The sequence below is a fragment of the Piliocolobus tephrosceles genome, unplaced genomic scaffold (genome assembly GCF_002776525.5).
Source record: "Piliocolobus tephrosceles isolate RC106 unplaced genomic scaffold, ASM277652v3 unscaffolded_34346, whole genome shotgun sequence".
NCBI lineage: Eukaryota > Metazoa > Chordata > Mammalia > Primates > Cercopithecidae > Piliocolobus > Piliocolobus tephrosceles.
Window position 1 is genome coordinate 1 of NW_022318028.1, and position 9,194 is coordinate 9,194.

The following is a 9,194-nucleotide window of genomic DNA, read 5'->3' on the forward strand; positions in this document are numbered from 1 at the left end:
CAAGGGTGCTGAACCAGGAAGAGATGGAGAAAGTAAAACGTGAAAATCCTACAGTTATGGATAAGGCCCGAGCTGTGATTGACTCTGTTATTCGCAAAGGGGCACAGGCATCCCAAATTTTCATTACATACATTTGTGAAGAAGACAGGTACCTGGCAGGGACACTGGGACTTTCAGCAGGTAAGGGTCAGTGACTCACTCAAGTTCACCTAGGGCCTGTCTTCATGCCTAACATTTGATTTCTTTGCTAGTCATATTAATCTGCAGGATATCTTCTTATCTCTGCCTTTCGGTCATATTTCTGTAGCAGGGGCCCTATTGCATGTGACTCTCCTTTGATTCTTTTCCTTCAGCCTCAGTGGCCCTCTTCTGATTAAAGTTCATTTTCTGTTCTAAGTACGTGGTAGCTAATTTCCTAAAGGTCATGAGAACTATCCAAAAAGCTTCTTACTATATGTTCCAGTGTTCCTGGCAAGGCACAATATTTATTGATTGATTTATTATTTTGTGTCCAGCGTGTCCCTAGGCACTTACGTAGTTGTTTGACATGAGCTTTAGGGTCTGTATTCAAGTACTTTTTATAAATTCTTTTCAAAATTTTGCCCTCTGAGAAGAATAAAGTATATTTAAGTGATGATGATACATTCAGGGAATACATTCAATGATTACAGAAAAGTGAAGATTTCAACAGGACCCTTTCCTCCCGTTGCCCCCTTGCATTTTCTTTTGAGTGAGATCACCCACTTGCCTGTTACCAGGCTGCAGATCATACTGGGAGGCCTGGACTTCCATCACCTGCAGCCCTCCTGAGGCCTGATACAGTGCTCAGGAAATGACCTTGTCCATTCTTATAATCCCTTCGACCTACAACTTGGTGAGGATCGGAGTTTTGGTGCCCTTGAACATCATTTACTGTCATTTAGTCAGGGTTGTGCGAGGAATTTGTAGTGAGGAGTGGCTTACGCATTGCTGTAAAGTTTTCCAGAGATGCTAAGTGGCTGTTTCAATGTTCTTCATCTTTTTATAGGTCCGATACCTGGAAATTAGCTTAGTACACAAGACTCCCAAGGAGTACTTTCTTTCTTCCCAGGTAATGTTGTTTTTAAATGAAGAGCGTTCTTGAAACCCAGCTTCCTTAACATTAATTTAGTAGAATGAGCCGTGCTTGAAGGGGCTATGGAGAATTCCCACAGATTTATCATATAATTTTCTTTTTTAATACCTTCTGTTTTTGCAGAAGCTGTTTCCAAAGCTTTACTACTCATATTTATACTAACAAATTCTGAATTTGTATCTCAAATTCTGATTACCCAAATAAGTACCAAACTACATTATTGAAGCCTACTGAAATATTCCCCCACATCTCCCAAAGACACCTTTATCTAAACAATTTCAGAGCTGAACATGCCATTCTTCCCAACCCTGCTTCTCTTCCAGTTTTGTGTAACTTGGTTTTTGATGCCACCATCACCAGTTGTTCAAACTAGGAACCTGAAACTCATCTTGGTCCCTTTCCTCTCGTGCACCTCCAATATTCAAGCCATGGCCAAGTTTTATGCATTCTTCTCTCAAATTTGGAATGTCTCTCCATTCTTACTTCTATTATTTTATTAAAGAACTCTTATTCCTTAAGTGCCCTCCTTAAAATAAAAGAAACTTACATTTGAAAGCAATTTAGAGGCTAGAAATGCACATTTTTATCAAGTTCAGATATTACTCTACTGAATTTATTAAGGATGATTACCTGATGAATGTTTCCCTAAATGTTTCACAGCATGGGATATTCACATATAACCAAATACTGCATTCTCAAAAATAACTCAAATGCATTTTTTTCAGTTTTTTTCTATTGCTTTCACAAATCTTTACAAAGAAATCAAACATTTCTTCTACTAAATTATTATTTTATAGTTTTCTCCAACATAATCATTATAATTAGTTCTTCTCCATGTCCACACACTTCATGCTGCCTTTGTTTATCCTATTGCATAGCAGTTTTTCAAATTTATTTGCAAAATTAAATATTATTATTTTGCCTCAATAGTTTCTAAAAGATCCTCTGGATATTTAGAACACTCAGTTCTATCTTGAAATGAAGATCACATTAATTTCTTTAACAAGTGCATCACATTGTCAGATTGTGTTGATCTTGTGATGAAGTAAAAGCCTCAAAGATTTTCTCACATAAACTCTGTGAAAACATTTCCTCATACATTTGTGCAAGCAATGTTTAGTGCTATGAATCCATCTAGAGCACACCATGATTTTAGCATTCATCATTCTATTTTATATTTGTTCTAGTTTATGTATTCAATATTCTTGTCCTCCCATACATATACATTGTAGGAGGAGATGCTGAAGGATGGGAAAAAGGATCATTAAAAAAATGTTCCCTGTGTTTACCACTATGTCTATTAGGTAAATAAATAAAAGGATAAACACATCTTTTAAAAATTAATTAATGTTAATTAAGACTTGCTTCCGTTAAATTTTATCCTAGGGTTTGAATCTTTTGAAAACAAATCATATTTTAACAGTTTTATATTATGGATTGACTGTTTCCTGAGTGCTTTATCATGCATGGCCTTGAAAAGCCTTCTCTCTATATTTTTATCTAAAATGCTTGTAGAAATACGTATCCTCAAATATGAAAGTAGATACTCCCTGTAATGCATACCTAGAAATCTCTGGCTTGAAATGTGCTCCATTAGCAGCAAACACACTCAACTGTGTTAAAGATTAGATTAGGATTGTCCTCTAGGAATGTATTTCCTCTTTTGTAGCTTCATCCATAGGTGAGACTATAAGAACAAACAGGGATGCCACTGTTCGTGATGTTCCTTGTCTCTTGCAGCACCTCAGGCAGTGCAGGACAACCCAGCTATGTCCACATCTTCAAGCCCAGAAGGCAGCATCAAGCTTTGCTTTCTAGAAGAACCTCAAAGGATATGGAAACAAAAGTCACAGAGGTTGGAGTGAAAGATATACTTCAGGCAGTTCTGAAATTCAGTGGCTTTTTCTTAGAAGCAATTTTATTGAACGGTTCTGGAGAATCATACTTCTGCTCCCCTTGCATAAATGATGTCTATATCCTAGAATCCCAGGTTTATGTAAAGAGCTGCAAACTGGAACTCATAAATTATCGTAGTCTTCACCCAGTCTGTCTCTTGGAATTTATTTCCCACTGACACAAATGTCATTTATTTCCCAATGACACAAACAAGCCATTTTGTCTGCTTGTATAATCCAGATTTTCCAGTGTAGTGCCCAGTTGGAAAGAAGCACATCACACTGAATAAGTATTGAAGTGGACTCTGGCTTCTCATCCAATTCTCCAACTTGTGCTTACCAAGAATTGGAGTCAGTTTTTTCTCTTTGTTCCTGTTCATAAAATGAAATTACTGTTTATTTAACATTATTAAAATGAAGCATAAGAAAATTTAGAGGCACTTTACCAAAAAGTGCATTTTAACGTCACCTTGCTTCTGGGCTATAGCTTATGACTACTATACATGAGCGGTATAATGGCATGCTCTCTACACCTGGCATTGCATCTTAGAAGGTAAGAATGATTATGAGGCCCCTCCTATATACGAGAACACAGAGGATGGGAGATGTTAAATAACTTGTCTAAGATCTACACCTCATAAATAGAAGTTGACCCTAGGGCTATTAGATGCCAAAGTCCACACTGAAAAGCTGGGCAGAAAGAGAGAGGTTTTTAGACAAAGAAAAAATAGAATAACATGTAATAGTTGATTAGTGCTGTAAGTTGTATTACACAAAATGTGCTGATAGTCCAAAAACATAACTAAGAAGAGTTGGATAAACTGAAAGGGTCCATGAACTTCTAAGGCTTGGAAATGGAATAGCCAAAACCCAAGCACAGGAATTTTCTGTCTTCTATGTCAGAGATTTGTATAGTACCTACTCTGTCATTTAAAATGATATTGTTGCACAGACTTCACACTGACAAGACTTTATAACATTATGCACATTTAAAATACTACTTATAATAAAATTGCTACATTCATTTATTTTGAGATGATTTTACCTTTGTAATTATATTTTCAAGTACATATTTAAGTCAACAATTCGGTTCCTCTAAATTATATCCACTCTGTATACAATTCCCCGTTCAACTTGGGTGGTTGGTAATTACAACTCAGGCACTATAAAAACCACTTACCAAAATTTTTACAGATTTGTGGAGTGTGTCTAGCCAGAAATCAAGAAAAAAAAATCTATTATTACAACCACTGACCATTTTTGCTTCAAAATTTTAATGTTATTTTTGTATAATTTATGTCAAAGAAAATGTACCCCTTTAAGAATACAATTTCTTTGTTAAAGACACATGAATATTCTAGTATAATAACATCCCAATGAACAGGCAAACCGATTTCATCACCCTAGAAAGTTTTGTCACGCCCATTGTTCTCAATCTCCTTCCACTTCCGCCTCAGATAAGTAGTGACTGAATTTCTATCACTATACATTAGTTTTTCCTAATCTAGAACCTTACATAATTGGAATCACAGGGTATGTGTGTTCCTTCCTCTATGGCTTCTTTCACTCATAATTGAAACATTTTTTTTCATCCATGTTATTGCATATATTAGTAATTTTTCCCTTTTATGACTGAATAGCATTTCAGTGCATGTGCGTAGCACAAATTGTTATTTTATGCTCCTGAATTGGATATTGGTTTGTTTCCAGTTTTTGACATCTTCATTTTTGAGGAAACAGTGGGGCCTTGGGATCCAGTGGCTCAATGTTTAGCTTTCCAGGATACGAGACTCAAGGCTCATGGCTTTACATTCCCAGATACATGGTCTAGTCATGGCTTCTGTTTCTGGGATGTCACTTTGACATGCTTCAACTCAGTGGTTCATGGCTCTGGCTGGGGGAGAAACCCTCATGTGAAATACTTTAGTTAATAGAGAAAAAAAATGAATCATTTAAAGTAAATGATTGGAAGATAAGTAATACACAGGCAATTTCTGCTTTCTTCCATGCTACAAATCATCCCAGTGGCAAGGAGCACAAGTTTGTGCTGCCATCGGATTAAGTCATTAGCAAAGTAAAGATAAAACACCATGAGAGGTTGGGCATAGTGGGTCATACCTATAATCCCAGCACTTTGGGAGGCTGAGGTGGGCAGATTACGTGGTCAGGAGTTCAAGACCAGTTTGGTGAACATAGTGAAACCCCGTCTCTAGTAAAAATACAAAAAATTAGACAGGTGTGGTGATGTGTGCCTGTAATTCCAGTTACTTGGGAGGCTGAGGCAGGAGAATCACATGAATCTGGGAGGCGGAGATGGCACCATTGCACTCCAGTGGGGTGACAGTACGAGACTCTGTCAAAAAATAAAAAATAATGTCCTCCTACACAGTCAGTTCTAGTCAAACCCAAACACATTTAACTCTTCACCTAGAGCACAGGAAATAAAACTGGTAGCCCACATGTCAAAAGGTGGATGTTTTTCTAACTCTGGGTCTTTAATCTCCAAAAATATTAAGGTAACAACTCAAGAGAATTTCGGTAAAGAATTTGATAAACATAACATACTGTGTGCATTTTGCTATTAGCCCACCTTTCATAAAATAGATTATAAAATAAATTGTCCACATTGAGTTTGTTTCTGGGATAAGCAATTGAACATGTGATTGCAAAGACAGAGATGTGTTCTGGCCTTCCCTGGCTCCTCTGTCTACAGTTCATGAGTCCTGCAGTATTTTATCTCCTACTTTGCCAATGATTTTTTATTGTTCTCATCACTTGCTACATTTGAACATTCTGAATATTCCAGTTACATATTACATACCAGGTGTATTAGTCTGTTCTCATGCTGCTTATAAAGTACCCAAGACTGGGTACTTTATAAAGAAAAAAAGAGGTTTAATGGACTCATAGTTCCACATGTCTTGGGAGGCCTCACAATCATGGTGGAAGGCAAAGGAGGAGCAAGGACATATCTTCCATGGCAGCAGACAAAAAGGCATGTGCAGGGGAACTCCCCTTTATAAAGCCATCAGATCTCATGAGACTTTTTCACTATCATGAGAACAACATGGGAAAAACCCACCTCTGTGATTCAATTACCCCCCACCAGGTGCCTCCCATGACACCTGGGGATTATTACAATTTAAGGTGAGGTTTTGGTGGGGACACAGTGCCAAACTCTGTCATTCTGCCCCTGGCCTCTCCTAAATCTCATGTGCTCACATTTCAAAACCAATCCTGCCTTCCAACTGTTCCTCAAAGTCTTCACTTATTCCAGCATTAACCCAAAAGTCCAAGTCCAAAGTCTCTTCTAAGACAAGGCAAGTCCCTTCCACCTATGAGCCTGTAAAATCAAAAGCAAGTTAGTTACTTCCTAGATACAATGAGGATACAGGTGTTGAGTAAATACATACATTCCAAATGGGAGAAATTGACCAAAGGAAGGGACTACAGTCCCCATGCAAGTCTAATATCCAGTAGGGCAGCCAAACCTTAAAGCTTCAAAATGATCTTTGACTCCATGTCTCATATCCTGGTCATGCAGATGCAAGAGTTGGGGTCCCATGGCCTTGAGCAGCTCCACCATTGTGGCTTTGCAGTGTACAGCATCCCTCCTAGCTGCTTTTATGGGCTGGCATTGAGTGCCTGTGACTATTCCAGGTATATGGCGCAAACTGTTGGTGGATCTACCATTTTGGGATCTGGAGAATGGTGGCCCTTTTCTCACAGCTCCACTAGGCAGTGCCCCAGTGAGGACTCTGTGTGGGAGCTCACACCCCACATTTCCCGTCTGTATTGCCCTACTTGAAGTTCTTCATGAGGGTTCCACCCCTGCAGCAAACTTCAGCCTGGACGTCCAGGCATTTCCATATATCCTCTGAAATCTAGGCAGAGGTTCCCAAACCTCAATTCTTCACTTCTGTGCCCCCACAGGCTCCACATCTCATGGAAGCTCCAAGGCTTGGGGCTTGCACCCTTTGAAGTCACAGACCAAGCTATTTCCTGACCACTTTTAGCCATGGCTGCAGTGGCCCAGGAGGAAGGGCACTAAGTCTTTAGGCTGCATACAGCAGAAGGGCCCTGGGCTTGCCCCATGAAAACATACTTTTCCTCTCAGGTCTCCAGTCCTGTGATAGCACGGGCTGCCTGGAAGTTCTCTGACATATTCTGGAGACATGTTCTCCATTGTCTTGGAGATTAATGTCTTGGAGATTAACACTTGGCTCCTCATTACTTCTGCAAATTTCTGCAGCTGGTTTGAATTTCTCCTCGGAAAATGGGTTTTGCTTTCCTATCACATCATCTGGCTGCAAATGTTTCAAATTTTTATGCTTTGCTTCCCTTTTAAACATAAGTTCCAATTCCAAACCATATCTTTGCAAATACATAAAACTGAATGCTTTTAATAGCACCCAAGTTACTTCTTGAATGCTTTGCTGCTTAGAAATTTGTTCGCCAGATGCCTTAAATCATCTCTCTCAAGTTCAAATTTCCACAGATCTCTAGGGCAGGGGCAAGATGCCACCATCTCTTCACTAAAACACAGCAAGTGTCACTTTTATTCCAGTTCCCAACAAGTTCCTATCTTCATCCGAGATGAGCAGCATTTGGTCAGAGCCATTCAACAAGTCTCTAGAAAGTTCCAGACTTTCTTACATTTTCATATCTTTTTCTGAGCCCTAAAAACTGTTCCAACCTCTGCATTTTACTCAATTCCAACATTGCTTCCACATTTTTGGAGATCTTTACAGCAGCACTCCATTACTCGGTATAAATTTACTACATTAGTCATTTCTCACACTACTAATAAAGACATATTCAAGGCTGGGTAATTATATAGAACAAAAAAGAGGTTTAATAGACTCACAGTTCCACATGGCTGGGGAGGCCTCAGAACCATGACAAAAGGCAAAAGAGGAGCAAGGACACGTCCTACATGGATGCAGGCAAGAGGGTGTAAGCAGGGGAATTCCCTTTTATAAAACCATCAGAACTCATGAGACATTAATTTTCAGGAGAACAGCATGGAAAAAAATAGCACCCATGATTCAATTACATCCCACCAGATACCTCCCATAACACATGATGATGATTACAATTCAAGGTGAGATTTGGGTAGGGAAACAGAGACAAACCATATCACAGGCCTTCATGTTTGTCTTCCCCTCTTGAATGTGAGACCGAAGGGGAAAGGACCATGATCTGTTTTGACTGAACCTCTGGCACCTAGAGCAATGTCATCCATATATGTTTGCTAAACGAATGACTAGATGCACTGCTTGAGGACTCTAACAAAATGTAAACTTAGCTAGATAATCTGCACATAATCATCCTTGATTATTTTTCTAACCTTAAACATTTGTATTAATTATAGTAATATCACTCATTATTTGCTTACCATTTGCCAGGCTATGTTCCATGCATTTTCCACATTTTCTCTCACTTAATGCTCAAAACTGTGTAGGTACATACATTAGTAAAATTATTTCACAGACAGAGGAACAAATGCATAGGGAAGTTCAATATCTTGCCAAGGAAGGGAAGTTTAAAATGCTAAGTTCAACATTCTGAGTCCAGAGCCTATGCCCTGGGCCTCTATGATGCAATTTCCCTCAAAAATAAGCCCTCCAGGATGGGTGGATGGCTCATGCCTGTAATCCTAGCTCTTTGGGAGACCAAGGTGGGCACAGCACTTGAGCCCAGTAGCTGAAGACTAGCTTAGGAAACACAGGGAGACCCTGTCTCTACAAGAGATATAAATATTAGCTGGCCATGGTGGCATGTGCCAGTAATTGCAGCTACTCTGAAGGCTGATTTGGAAGAATCATCTGAGTCTGGGAAGTGGAAGCTGCAGTGAGCCAAGGTTGAGAAACTACATTCCGGCCTGCACGACAGAATGATACCCTCTATCAGAAAAAAAAAAAAAGAAGAAAAGAAAAGAAAAAGCAATGTGAAAAGAACCTTAAATAAGAAAAGCTTTAATTCTGGTGAAAAATGTTTCCATTTCCCTTAAAGCAAAAATGTTTCACAGGGACATACACTACCCACAACTTTCCCAAGAGCTGTGAGGTGGGGTCAAGGGAAGAGTGGTTCACATACTCCAAAGGTTGTGTTACTTTACTCTGTCAAGCTTTCTAATAATTGAGAAACTCTTCATTGTGTGAATTTAACTGTACACATACTTT

At 39.0% G+C, this 9,194-nt stretch overlaps 1 pseudogene across 1 annotated transcript; it reads left to right on the forward strand.

Moving 5' to 3' along the window:
* Positions 1 to 5: 5 nt before the first annotated feature.
* LOC113222761 lies at positions 6 to 3,712 on the forward strand (annotated as a pseudogene). Its single transcript, XR_003308521.1, has 3 exons — positions 6 to 180; positions 1,028 to 1,090; positions 2,855 to 3,712. The product of XR_003308521.1 is annotated as a caspase-1-like (transcript).
* The last annotated feature ends 5,482 nt before the right edge of the window (positions 3,713 to 9,194 follow it).